Source organism: Manis pentadactyla, chromosome 7 (assembly GCF_030020395.1).
Source record: "Manis pentadactyla isolate mManPen7 chromosome 7, mManPen7.hap1, whole genome shotgun sequence".
NCBI classification, from domain to species: Eukaryota; Metazoa; Chordata; class Mammalia; order Pholidota; family Manidae; genus Manis; species Manis pentadactyla.
In genome coordinates this window covers 13,326,998-13,340,989 of record NC_080025.1, presented here as the reverse complement: position 1 = coordinate 13,340,989, position 13,992 = coordinate 13,326,998, and the positions used below count along the sequence as shown (strand labels likewise).

Genomic DNA, 13,992 nt, shown 5'->3' with positions numbered 1-13,992 from the left:
GTTTATTTGTTCCTGAAGCTAATTGTAATTGCTAACTATCTTGGATCCTTTTTTGAAGGATACAAATTTAGGTTTTAAATAAATAAATTCTTTAAAGAAATGTATCCTTATATAACACCAGAGCCTCATAGACTGTTTCAGCTCTTCTTGGAAGATAAATTTGCTAACTTAACTCCTGTAGAGACTTTTCTTTCATCTGGCAATCATACAAAGGCTTTGCAGTCACCCTTTGTGTGGGGCTCAAAATTGGAAAATTTTGGGCTGTGGATGATTGAGGCTCTTTTTCCCATGGCCACATCCTGTAGTTTTTTATGATTTCAGGGTTTGGTCTTGACCCAATTCTACCTTTTCTCCATAGTCCAGGGGCCTCCTGTGCTTCATTACTTGCCTTATCTGTGCCAACTCTATCTCTGCATAAAGATATTTTGCCAGTAGACTAGGATGGCATCAATGAAGACTATGAAAATTCTTTATTTAATCTTGATGGACAACGTTGTTAGCGCAGAAGAAATGGTGCCATGGTGCTCAAAGTTTTAGTCATGCATGATGGTGCTCAGAGAAAGGTAATTCTGGAAATCACGTGACTTCATCAGTAGAAGGTTCTATTGTTATAGTAATATATTGTAACAAAATTCAAATATATCTCCTAAGATAATAAATACAAATTACTAATTAGATACTTCATTGCTATGAAATAAATTAATGTATGTGGCTGGGGATATTTTCTGAACTACTGTATTGTCTATACTCCCCTTGCCCCCCACCCCCACCCCACATTTGAACATTTTTAGGTTGGAATATGTCTTACAACTAAGGTGGATCTTTAATTTTGTACTTTCTTTTTCCTCATAAAGTCATTACTTAAGTCACTGTGTCATAATCCATGTATCTCCAAATTCTAAATCATTTGAAATTTGAGAGAAAAGGAAAAGAAGGAAGAAGAATAAATTATGTGGATAGAGATAAAAATATCTCTGTATGCTGATTTATCTTTATTGGTGACTACCTTTAAGAAGACATACCTGGCCTGGGGCCCATGTGTGCTCTTGCCATATGGCAGCAGGGACACAGAGGACTCAGCCCTCCTTTAAACAAGATGATTTGAAGGAAAAAAATGAGTGAACTCAGTTTCTTTTCTAGGACCCTACTTATTAGTCAGTCCTGCTTTTTTGCAGAAGGTAGTAAGATCTGGAGAGAGATAAGCAGTGTACATTTTTCTCAACTGAGAATGGTGTAGTTTTTACCCTTCTTTGAAATCTTCTAGAAGTGGTAAATCATTGCCCCATCATTATAATTAAGGAAAAGTGATAGAATATATAAAATATTGCCTGTGCAAAAGCTAAATAAGGATAAACAGAAAGAAAAATATGATATTGCTCTTCTAAAACATCTTCAAACCAAAATGTAGCATTTAGAAATACTGAAGGAATTTCTAGAACCAGAAATACCAGAGGGGTTTCTTCCATAACTTAGAGAAAAGGATCTAAGTAGTTTGTCCTTCTTTACCAACCCATTTTGGCAGCCAGTTAAGTGCACTCAGGCATCAAATAATTAATGTTTTAAGGGCATTTACTAAAATTTGCTTAGAGAGATCATTTTGGAAGTAGAATAAAACCAAGGCAGGTATGTAGATCATATTGTATCTTAATTAATGAAACTTTCTATTTAAGCTTCATCAATGTCTAGTGTGTCTGGCATGGTTTACAGAAATTATTCTTGAGGAAGGGTAGCTATTCAGCCGAAGGTACAATCTAGCAATTAGAAGAGGCTGCAGTCTTGGTTACTTAATAGGTGTGCAAATCTCCCAAAGCCTCTGAAAAACTGGCTCAGGAATTCATTCCTATATTATTATTCTAGGAATTGACCTCTTGAAGTTAAGTACTCAGTAACGCAGGGTTCCCAGATAGAAAGAAGGGCCTGGGTTTTTACATCCAGGGTAGAAAGGGTAGTTCATCACTAATACAATTATTACAAGTAGAACTAATTGTTCTTAGATTTAATAACTAGCTCCATGGCTGGTCATGGATTAACTTTTTCTATTTAATAATTTTTATATTAGTAGAAAGTATTCTTTTTGATGCCACAAATCCTTTGATTGGGAGAAGTCAGGTTTGATGTTCTGTAACCATGATATTTAAAAATGACAGTTGACTTTGCCTATTTAGGAAGTATCTATACACATTTGCACAGAGAAAACACAAGAATTTAGAATTTTCTTCAGGGATTTGTTTTGAAAATGAACTGGAATCATGTGAAGCTGAACCTGTTTTTTGACTTTAAACAAGATTTATCCACAAAAGTTGATTTTTCATAGGCAACACATATATTCCTGCAAAGGCTGATCACTTTTAAAGTGCCAGATTAATGATGTTAAAAAAACTTAAATAACCCTGTATTAGAACCCCAGCACACAGTCTTTGTCGTCAAAGAACTTACCTATTTGGGAAGTTAATTATGTACATGAAGTCATTTGTTGTCTGTGTGGCCATGATAAAAATGCCTTCAACTTTTTCATCGTAAGATTCCTCCTGTAAGAAATGAGAGGATTGGATCAAGTGGCTGGCAAAGTTTATTTCAGCACTGTAATTCAGAGTTGAGAATAATTTCAGAAAAATATGGGTAAAATAATTATATGGTAAATCATATGTTTATATGCTAAGATTGAAGGATTGTGTTGATCTGAGTCTTGTAGAATTCAAGGGATATATATGGGTTGGTTGGCAAGGAAGAAGGGTTGTAGTACCTTTTGTTAGGGCAGCAAGGGTGGCCTTCCAAATTGTGTCTATTCCAGTGGAATCCATTTTATCTGTTGCTTCTCTGAGCATATACTTTGTCCAACCCAAACAGGTCAGAGATTCTCCGTCATCTTCAGACTGAGCTTTGACTTTACAGAATCATTACTGTGCATTGATTTGGACCCAGCATCCCTGAAGACCAAACTTGTGCTTCAGCTTTGGCACCTACTTACTCATTATTTACCATTTACCTCCTCTCAACTGTTCCCTCTATTGTTCTGTCTATGTTCCTCTTTCACACTGTACCCTCTGTCTCTTGCATATCTCAAAATATCTCTTGCATATAAGAACAATTTTGCTTCTAGGAACTTGACTTTTTCCTTGGGAGACCTTTATGATCCCAGCTAAAAGCACTTTTTTGTGTGTGTATTAGAGTTTGGGTGGATAATGCTCTTCTTCTTCTCCCTACTTTCCCACCTAAGGTCATAGAGAAGTGACTTTCTCCATTACCTTTAGTGTATAATAGAAGTGTTGAGCATGTGTTTGTATCGCCTTTCTGTCATTTCTTATTGGAGGCATTACTGTCAATAATGGTCTTGATAATTCTTCATTGTACAGAACTGTACTTACTTTGGGACAGTTTAACATCCTTGTGATTTAAATAAAAAACATCCCCTTTGATTTCAGTCCTTTCCCCAAGTGGTGTGATCGGACCCCCCTTGGGAATCCCTGAGTCCCCTTTCATGCTCTTCTCTTGGGAGGTGGGCTGACTAACTTGGTCAGGTTGGTGGGAGCTGAAAATTCATTGGTTATGGTTCTCTAATTGACACAGATGAGGTGGTAAAATTCTCTTTTTTTTTTCATTTTTTTAAAATTAAAATTTTATTGTTTAAGAGCAGTTTAGGTTCACAGTATGCATGATGAAGGTAGAGATTTCCTATGTATTCTCTGCCCCCACACATGCACAGCCTCCCTCATAATCTGTATCACCCATCCCAGTGTACATTTGTTATAGTTGATGAACGTACATTGACACATCATTAACACTCAATATCCATAATTTACATTACTGTTCACTCTTGGTCTTGAACATTCTATGGGTTTGGACAAATGTATACTGACATGTATCCATCATTATAGTAGCATACAGAGTATTTTCACTGCCTTAAAAATTCTTGTGCTCTCCCTGTTTATCCCTCCCCTCCCCACAATCTCTGGCAACCAATGATTTTTTTTACTGTCATCATTGTTTTGCCATTTCAGACTGTCATGTAATTGGAAGCATGCAGTATGTAGATTTCTTTCACTTAGTAATATGCATTTAAAGTTCCTCCAGGTTTTTTCATGCTTTGATAATTCCTTTTTAGTACTGAATAATATTCCATTGTATGGATGTACCACAGTTTATTTATCCACTTAGCCTCCTGAAGAACATCTTGGTTTCTTCCAAGTTTTGGCAATAATGCATAAACATATTTATATGTTTTAAATAATAAACTGTTGTAAACATCTGTGTGCATGTTTTTGTGTGGATATACATTTTTAACTCTTTTGGCTAAATCCCAAGGAGTACAATTGATGGATTGTATGGTAAAAGTATATTTCGTTTTGTTAGAAATCCCAAACTATCTTCCAAAGTAACGATACCACTGTATTCTCATCAGCTACAACTCATATTTCAGGTAGGACGTCTTTGTTTGTTCTTTCTTCTTGCACTATGCTTTGGTGCATCTGGGCTCATGCAGGTCCTTTTGTTAGGCTTGAAGTGAAGGGCAGAGATGTCCCAGTCTACATTCTAGTGTATCAGAAATTCCACTGCGTAGGAGCAGTTGGACTCTTACCTCACATTATTAATGCAATTGCCACTTGGAATCACACTTAGCAACTTCCATCTGTTCTTTTTAGTTAGGTACAAGTAGATTGGAGGGTGTCTGGGGTTATCTGAATCCCTGTAAGATTTGGAAACTCTTCTTCAGCACTTATATGCATCTACGTGCTTATCTAAGCATGCTGTAAATTTCTTGTGGGCTAGGATTATATACTACTAACTCTGTTTATCTCCTAAAACTCTTTATCACCTTGTTCATTGTAGGTACTAGCTCTATTGAACTGAATAATAGTAGGTTATACACGCTGAATGCTTACTATGTGTAGGCACTGTTGTAAAGGCTCCATATGGATTAACTCATTTAAAACACTTAAGAACTCTATAAAGGCACTTACTTTTATTATGGCATTTTATAGATGAAGACACACAGGCTCAGGGAAGTTAAATAACTCCTCAAGATCACCCAGTTAGTAAATGGCACAGCCAAGTTTTAAAATCAGGCAATCTGGCTCAAGTGCAGACCACAGGGTGGTATCTTTGGAGAACAAAGTAAGATTGGTGATAACAAAAGTCACTTGAAAAGTACTCTCCATTACTCTTTTTAAGTTAAGTTTTAGTAGGACTTGAATTAAAAAAAGCATTAGTGGTTGGAAGAGGTCTTGAGAGAATGATTTAGTAAGGTTACTTTCGAAACAAATTCCTGGGATCTCCTCAAGAGCCATGCTGTGTGTGTGTGTGTGTGTGTGTGTGTGTGTGTGTCTAAGGGATCTGTTACAAGCCCTCCAGGGGAGAGCCATGCTGTGTGTGTGTGTGTGTGTGTGTGTGTGTAAGGGATCTGTTACAAGCCCTCCAGGAGAATAGGGTGCTGTTACAAGCCCTCCAGGAGAATAGGGTGCTCTGGTCCATCTCCTTATTTTAACCAGTTCTACACACTAGACATCTGTGTGTGATCTCATTCGAGTAAAAGGTTCAGCTGCTAAAATAATTGTTTAAAAACTAGACAGAACAATACCTACATTGCCTGGAGTGATTGGAATACTATTGATTTACAGGCTTTTTAAGGTGGATATTTTAGTCATTCACTCTGTTAAGTAAACTAGAGAACTAAAAAGCACAGTGTTAGTTCTTTAATAGCTATATAGCTAAAAATAAAACAACTTGGCTAGATCCTTTTCTTAGGAGGTTAGTAGACAATTTACTCAGTTGTTAGAAGCATAGAAATACAGCAAATCCAAAGTGCAGAAAGGCTTTTCAAAGGAAGGCAGTTAAGGTGTCAGATATTAGCAGGGAAGATGTGTTTTGTGGTAGCTACAAATCACAGTTCTGCTTTATCTTCTATACTTTAAGTGCTCAGGCTATAAAATCAGGTTATGTCCTTGCTAGTTCCTTCAGCTTCCATAGATCAGAACTTACATTCATATATTTTCTTTGCATCCGTGACCACTTCAAGGCTCTTCCCTCTTCTGTGCTTTGCCTGGTGTTGTTCGGTCCTCCTCAGTAGAAAATTCATAATATTTGGTGTGTAATGTTTACCACTTCTGTCTCTGTAATGTGGTTGAATATAATGTGGGGTAATGACCATCTTTCTAGATCTTGAATTCATAGATCTTGAACAAATAAAAGTTAAGCCTTCAAGGTCAAATAAATAGTTACCTAGGTGCCTTGAGAGATTATAAGGCAAAGTGTAGAGAAAAAAGGCACTGTTTAATAGCTATATAGATTTAGTTTCAGAACTGATAAGATTTCAGAACAGATTTTTTGTTTTACCTCCACAGGCTGAGAAAGAAAATGAAAAGGATAGAGAGTAAAGTCTTAAGCATTAGAAGCAAGATGAAAATCAGCTCACAGATATAAATATATACTATTCTCAGTAATAGCTGAGCCTAAAGTTCTGTAGCATTCATTTAGTTTATGTTAATTGCAAATCATCATGAAATAGGTTTGACAGCTTCATTTCACCTTTAAATTTCTAGTTTGAATCTACTTGTGTGTGGGAAAACAAATTAAACATAGATAGTTGCCACTTCCTGGGGACTTAAAGGAATAGCTTAAATAGGCATCTAAGAATAATTAAAGAGATTTATTCTTAGAAGAATGAACTGTGAGAGAGATACTTGAAGTATGCTTTTTTATATATCATATTCCAATTCTATAATAATTTTATATCTGTTTAATTTGACACCTGTATATATATGTGTTTATACTAAGCTTCAGCAAATTATAATAAGCAATGCATTCATAGTTTCAGGCTGTGGGGACCCATCCTTTTTCTATCCCAATAGCTGATTGCTTAATAAGTAAATAACAGAACCTCCTTGAGAGTAGGGGTTGAGGTTAACACATTAAAATCAACAAGAATAAAAGAATAATTATGAACACAGTTCTTCAATGCTCTGGAAGATTGAGTTCAAATTAACCTTTTGCTTGGAAGCAAAAGATAAACACATAATTGGTTAAAATGATACTTAAAAAATTGGCCATTGCCTTAAAAAAAAAACACCTTTGTCTCATATATAGGAGTGTCAGTGTAGGTTTTTACCTTTCTGATAGTGTATAATTTGTCTGGAAATTGAGTAATGACTAACTGTAGGGACAACCATTTTGCTACTTTCAAATTAGCCACCATCTGATGATGATTAGTAAGTGAGCAAGAAAGGTCATTCCTATTTATGTCTTACCTTGTGATGCCATAATTTCCAAGCCATCTGTTCTTTGGAGTATTTATGTGGAGGAAATGAAGAACTTAGATTCATGCAGAAACCTTAGAATCCATCCAGAGTGTATCCACAAGCCACAGAGTATATCAGACAGACATCAGATACTCCAGGACAAAGGCAGACAAGAAACGCCCAAGAAGGAAGTGCTCCCGACAGAATATCTGCCCTGAATACTAGATTGCAGTCTATGTATCTAATCTTTGACTGTTTTCATCAATAGGAAATTATTAAGTATCACAAATTCATTGGCATAATTACACTATTAATGATAATACAACTAGAATTCTAATTCTAAATGAAAACCAAACCAATCTAGAGAATGTAAATTCCCCTAAGATACTAAAATAAGATGAAGGATGAAGTAAAGACTTCCTATTTTTCTCAAGGGCCAAAAAACAAACAAACAAAAAGCCACCGGGAAAAGACAAGTTCAGACAACTGAAACTTTTCTTCTGGAACTAATTTTTGTTCATTATCTCACATTTTATGTTCAGCAGTTCAGCCTAGGGGGTTGGCAAATACCACTTACCCAAAAGCAGTTGGCTGTGTTAGTTGAAGCAGAGGTTGCTTGAGAGATTTCTGATTCTGTTATGCTTTGAATCAATGTTTGGCCAATGTTGAAATGCCAGGAGAGAGTGCAGCTGTGAGACCAGTTTCGCTGGTATATCCGGGAGACACACAATCTGTGTTTTTATGATAGGGCCTGGGTTTAATTTTCCTAGTTAGAGAAAAATCTGTCTCTCACAGAGCAGTCTGTCCATTTGACACATTTTGGTCTCAGCAAAATATGAAGAACAAGGGAATTGACAATTCAGCTGCTTCAGTAAGAGTGATCTTATATCAAAATGTGCAATATTCTGGGGTAAAAGGATTTTAAGTCCCATTTTTTTTTTTTAATGCTCAATCAGAGACCACCATATTTGGTGTTCAGGGTGAATTCCCAGCTCCCACTGATTCACACATTGGTAAGAAAGGGACCTATTGGACATAAGAAAAATGAGTCAGGATTCTTCACAAGTGCTGTGCCCTAAATCTAGACATTTTCTGTTACTAGTCATCATTTCTTCCATCTGCAGATCTGAGAAGTCAATCGGCCTCAAAAAAGAGTAGCCTTTGCAAAGGGGTCATTGCCTATGAATTTATCTTATAAAATGTCTTGCGGAGGGTATACAGATACAGATATACCTTGATTTATCGAGCTTTGCTTTATTGTGCTTCGCAGATACTGTGTTTCTTACACATTGAAGGTGTGTGGCAACTCTTCATTGCAGAAGTCTGTTAGCACCATTTTTCCAACAAAATTTGCTCACTTCACATCTCTGGGTCACATTTTGGAAATTCTCACAATATTTAAAATGTTTTCATTGTTATTGTTGTATTTGTTATGGTTGCCTGGAGCCAGTGATTTTTGATGTTGCAGTTTAAATTGATTTGGGGTGCCATGAACCATGCCAGTATAAGATGGCAAACTTAACCTGTAAATGTATGTGCTCTGACTGCTCCAGCAACCAGCCATCCCCTCACCTCTCTCCCTCTCCCCAGGTCTCCCTATTCCTTGAGACACAACAATATTGAGAGTAGGTCAATTGATAACCCTACAAGGCCTCTAAGTGTTCACGTGAAAAGAAGAGCTGCATGTCTCCCACTTTCAGTCAAAAGCTAGAAGTGATTAAACTAAGTGATTAAGACACATTAAAAGCCAAGATGAGCCAAAAGGCTAGCCTGTTGCACCAAACAGCCGAATTGTGTAAGCAAGGAAAAGTTCTTGAAATAAATTGAAAGTGTTATCCAATGAACACATGAAGGGTAAGAAAGCAGAACAGCCTGACTGCTGATATGAAGAAAGCTTTAGCGGTCTAGATAAATGATCAAATCAGTCACAGCATTACTACAAGCTAAGGCCTAATCCAGAGCAAGGCCCTAATTCTCTTCAATTCTGTGAAGACAGAGAGCAGTGAGGAAGCTGCAGAAGAAAAGTTTGACACTAGCAGATATTGGTTCACGAGGTTTAAAGAAAGAAGCCATCTCTGCAGCATAGAAGTGCAAGGTGATGCAGCAAGTGCTGATGTAGAAGTTGTAGCAAGTTATCCGGAAGCTGTAGCTCAGATCATTAAGGAAAGTGCTGCACTAAACGACAGAGTTTCAGTGTAGATGAAATAGTCTTCTATCGGAAGAAGTTGCCACCTAGGGTTTTCATAGCTAGAGAGGAGAAATCAGTGCCTGGCTTCAAAGCCTCAGAATACAAGCTGACTCTCTTGTTAGGGCTAAGCAGTTGGTGACTTTAAGTTGAACCCAATGCTTATTTACCATTCTGAATATTCTAGGGCCCTTCAGAATTATGCTAAATCTACAGTGCTTGACCTCTAGAAATGGGAATACAAAGCTTGGGTTACAGTACATCTGTTTGCAACTTGGTTTACTGAATATTTTAACTGCACAGTTGAGACCTGCTCAGTAAAAAAATATCTTTCAAAATATTACTGCTTATTGACAGTGCACCCAGTCATCTAAGAGCTCTTATGGAGATGTATACATAAAGATGAGGTTAATGTTGTTTTCAGGCCTGCTAATGCAACATTCATTCTACAGCTCATGGATCAAGTAGTCATTTTGACTTTCAAGTCTTATGATTTAAGAAATACATTTTATAAGACTGTAGCTACCATCCGTAGTGATTCCTCTGATAGATCTGGGCAAGATACATTGAAAACCTTCTGGAAAGGATTCCCCATTCCTGATGCTGTTGAGAACATTTGTGATGCATGGGAAGAGGTAAAAATATCCACATTCACAGGAGTTAGGAAGAAGCTGATTCTGCTCCTCACTGATGACTCTGAGGTGTGATTCATGGGAAGAAAAAATGCCAACATTCACAGGAATTTGGAAGAAGCTGATTCTACTCATTGATGACTCTGAGGGGTTCAAGACTTTCGTGGAGGAAATAACTGCAGGTGTGGAAATAGCTAGAGAACTAGATTAGAAGTGGATCTTATAGATGTGACTGAATTGGTACAATCTCATAAAACTTAAACCAATGAGGAGCTCCTTCTTATGGGTGAGCAAAGAAAGTGATTTCTTTTCTTTTAAATTAGGTATCATTGATATACAATCTTATGAAGGTTTCACATGAGCAACATTGTGATTCCAACATTCACCCATATTATCAGACCCCCCCACCCCATTACAATCACTGTCCATCAGCATAGTAAGATGCTATAGAGTCATTACTACTCTTCTCCCTGCTATACTGCCTTCCCTGTGACCTGCATACTGTGTGAGTGCTAATTATAATGCCCCTTAGTCCCCTTCTCCCTCCCTTCCCACCCACCTTCCCCAACCCTTTCCCTTTGGCAACCGCTAGTCCCTTCTTGGAGTCTGTGAGTAAGAGTGGTTTCTTAAGATGGAAACTACTCCTGGTAAAGATATTGTGAAGACTGTTGCAATGATCACAAAGGATTTAGACTATCACATATATGTACTTGAAAAAACAGTGGCAGGGTTTGAGAGGATTGACTTCAATTTTGAAAGAAGTTCTACTGTGGGTAAAATGCTGTCAAACAGGACCACATTCTACAGAGAAATCATTTGTGAAAGGATTGACATGAACTTGTCAGTCAGTGCAACATTACACTGTTGTCTTCTTTTAAGAAATTGCCAGTCACCCCAGCTTTCAGCAACCACCACCCTGATCAGACAGCCGCCATCAACATGGAGGCAAGACTGTCCATCAGCAAGAAGACTCACTGAAAACTCAGATGATGGTTAGCACATTTTGGCAGTAAAGTATTTTCTAATTGGAGTATGCAAATTTTTTTAGACATAATGCTATTGCACACTTCATATACTGCATTCCAGTCTATATATATCTTTTATATACACAGAGAAACCAAAAAATTCATTTACTTACTTTATTGCAATACTTGCTTTACTGCAGTGGTCTGAAACTCAACCAGCAATATCTCTGAGGTATGCTTGTATATAAAATATAAATTGTGGGTAGGTGGTTCTTAATTCTGGAAATGAGTTTGAGGATTCAGCATTTCTATTTGTTGTGATTAACTTTCTCATAGTGCCTAGACTCTGTTGGGTTATGCAATGATGCTTATCAACATTCTCACAGTGAGCCTGAGAATAAAGGCATCGTTTGACACTAGACCATAGATGTTTTATTAGTTTTGAAGTAGCATGACTGTTCTCATGCAGAGATGATTAAAGGAAATTTGTTCACTAACACCTCAAGATTTGGAATCCAGAAATGAAACTGAAACTGAAACAGGAACAACTTATTTCCTATTCCCCCTAATAGAATTTTCTTATTTTTGTATATATAATATCAAGATATAAATTATTCATGCCTAATTTCCTTTTCCATATGATTTACTGCTTTAACTCTTTCAAAATTCCACATGTCACAGGTGAGTTGGTTTTTCTGAAAGATGTAAAATGAAGTAATAAAAATAGCCAGCTAATCTGATAGCAGAAGGCCCCAAATGTCAGAAGAGTGGGCACTTTGGTTAAATATCAAGGCAGCTCTTACTGTGATATGGACTGTAGTGAAGGAGAAGAGCGAATAGGATGGTGACTCTTTTTTGTGCTAGCCATGGATGCAGGTTGGGAGGTTACCAAAATTTCTTCAATTCTTGTTAGACTTATTTCAGCTTATGCCTTCTCTGGGGTTTCAGAGAAGGCATAAAACATAATTTAAAGATCATTCCTGTTGTTAAGAAGTTCCAGGCATAAGCTAATAATTACAAGATTTCAAACACAGTTTATATTCTGCCCCATTCTTTTTCCCTCCTCCAGTTTTTTGTTTCTTAATCACTCCTTGGGTATACTAAGAAACACTAGTGTCTTGAACAAAGATGTTTCAGAAAAGATACTTTATTCTGTATTTGTCCTTTGTAGCCAACAATTTCCAAATGCTTAGTAACATGCATAGAATAGCCTCGTAAAGCTTAAAGCTAAGAGCAGCTTAAAAACTGTTTTCTCAGACAGAACAAAAGTGTTGCCAAGCCCAAGAGGCTACTTAAGAATCGCAGTACTAAGAGCTAGAATTGGCCTTGGAAATGATCCCCATGTTCCAATGATAAACCAGAGGCCCAGAGAGGTGACATGAGTTGCCTAAGATAAAAATGATAAATTGTGGAAGTGATCTTTTTATTCAGCCAGTGCTCTTAAAAAGTTCCTAAGTGGGTAGTATGGCAATTGTACAGCAAAAGTGAAGTACCCTAGTTGAAACAGCAGGAAAAATTTGTATATAATGTCAGAGGCCCACTCTTTTTCCCTAAGACTTGATACTGTGTCATTTGCAAATTTGATAAGCTGGTAAATGTGTGTCTGTGTTTATATTAAAAAATGTTTCTCATGGAAGCCTACTAGATACCTGCTTTTAGTATGTTTTCAATAAATTAATGACTTTCTTTTTTGAACCTTTCTCATATGTCGTATAGGCAAGTTATAGTGTGGTAGACTCTTGAATGTCATTCTGAGATGAGTCAGTTGTAACAATCTGGGAAACGTGGTTTGTAATAAAATTGTGTTTCCTTCAGTGATTGTTACGTTTTTCTGTTAAAGGCTAAGAATTTTTCTTTTCAACGGGCTTTTTTGAAATCTGGCAAAGAAACATCAGGCTCACTGGCCTGTTCAGTGATTCTTTGGTTCCCACTTGGCTATTCAGTATTTTCCATTTTTCTTCAACTTTTACTTGAAGATCTCCTTGTGTTGTTAAAGCAACTCAGCAATTTTACTCACAGGAGTCTGGATTCTGTGGGCTGGTCCACTTCAGCTCTGCCAGGCGGACACCCCCATGGGAGACTTGGAAGGGTGAAGAGGGGGGCAAATGAGCAGAGACCATGTGGGGAAAGGGTGACATTTGTAGGAAATACTTGGTTCTTCAGGGATGCTCTGGTGGAGGTTTAAGTATCAGATCCTTGAGTGGCAACAAAGTTGGTTTCCTTGGCCTGCCAGAGATACTATAAGCTGTCTAGTATCCTGTAATAAAGTGATTTCAGTTTGTATTCATCTGCTCAGGCTGCCATAACAAAATGTCACATTCTAGGTGGCTTACACAACAGAAACTGATTTCTCGCAGTTCTGGAGGATAGAAAGTCCCAGATCAAAGTTCAGCAGGCAAAAGAGAAGGGAACAAGCCCTCTGGTGTCTCTTCTCATAAGGACACAAATCCTTTCGAATCAGGGCCCTCCTCTTAGGAACTTACTACTCTCCACATATAGTCACATTCACAGTTAGGGCTTCAACATGTGGATTTTTGAAGAACACAATTCAGCCCATAGCTCAGTTTAAACTATTAGAATGGATTCTGGTTTTGGTAATGACCTTGACCAAAATACACGGGTATAATTTCCATTTTAAAATTTAAATGTATTTAGAAGAACCAGATGCTATTGTATGATCTTCTTAGCAAATTTGATCTTGATTCTTTTTCTATCAATGTTAAATGTACTAAATACCCCTTAATAGTAAGGGTAGACAGAAAATAGATGTTGAGCTTTTTAATTTTCATTCCTTTTTCAGTTCAATATATATGACTTAAAATTTTTAATACAATTTATTGGGGTACAATTTGTATGCAATAATTTGATGCACTCATTTTAAACATGCATGTAATCAGTTTGACCACAGTGTATACCCATTAACCATCATCACATACTAGATATAGAACATTTCCATCACTCTAAAACATTTCCTTATG

The 13,992-nt window shown here is 37.0% G+C and overlaps 1 long non-coding RNA gene across 1 annotated transcript; it reads right to left on the bottom strand.

The window, feature by feature from the left end:
- Positions 1–465: 465 nt before the first annotated feature.
- LOC118916970 (uncharacterized) lies at positions 466–3,433 on the bottom strand. Its single transcript, XR_005026604.2, has 3 exons — positions 2,744–3,433; positions 2,437–2,528; positions 466–602 (listed from the first exon to the last, which is right to left on the bottom strand). It is a non-coding gene; the product is annotated as an uncharacterized LOC118916970 (long non-coding RNA).
- Positions 3,434–13,992: the final 10,559 nt, after the last annotated feature.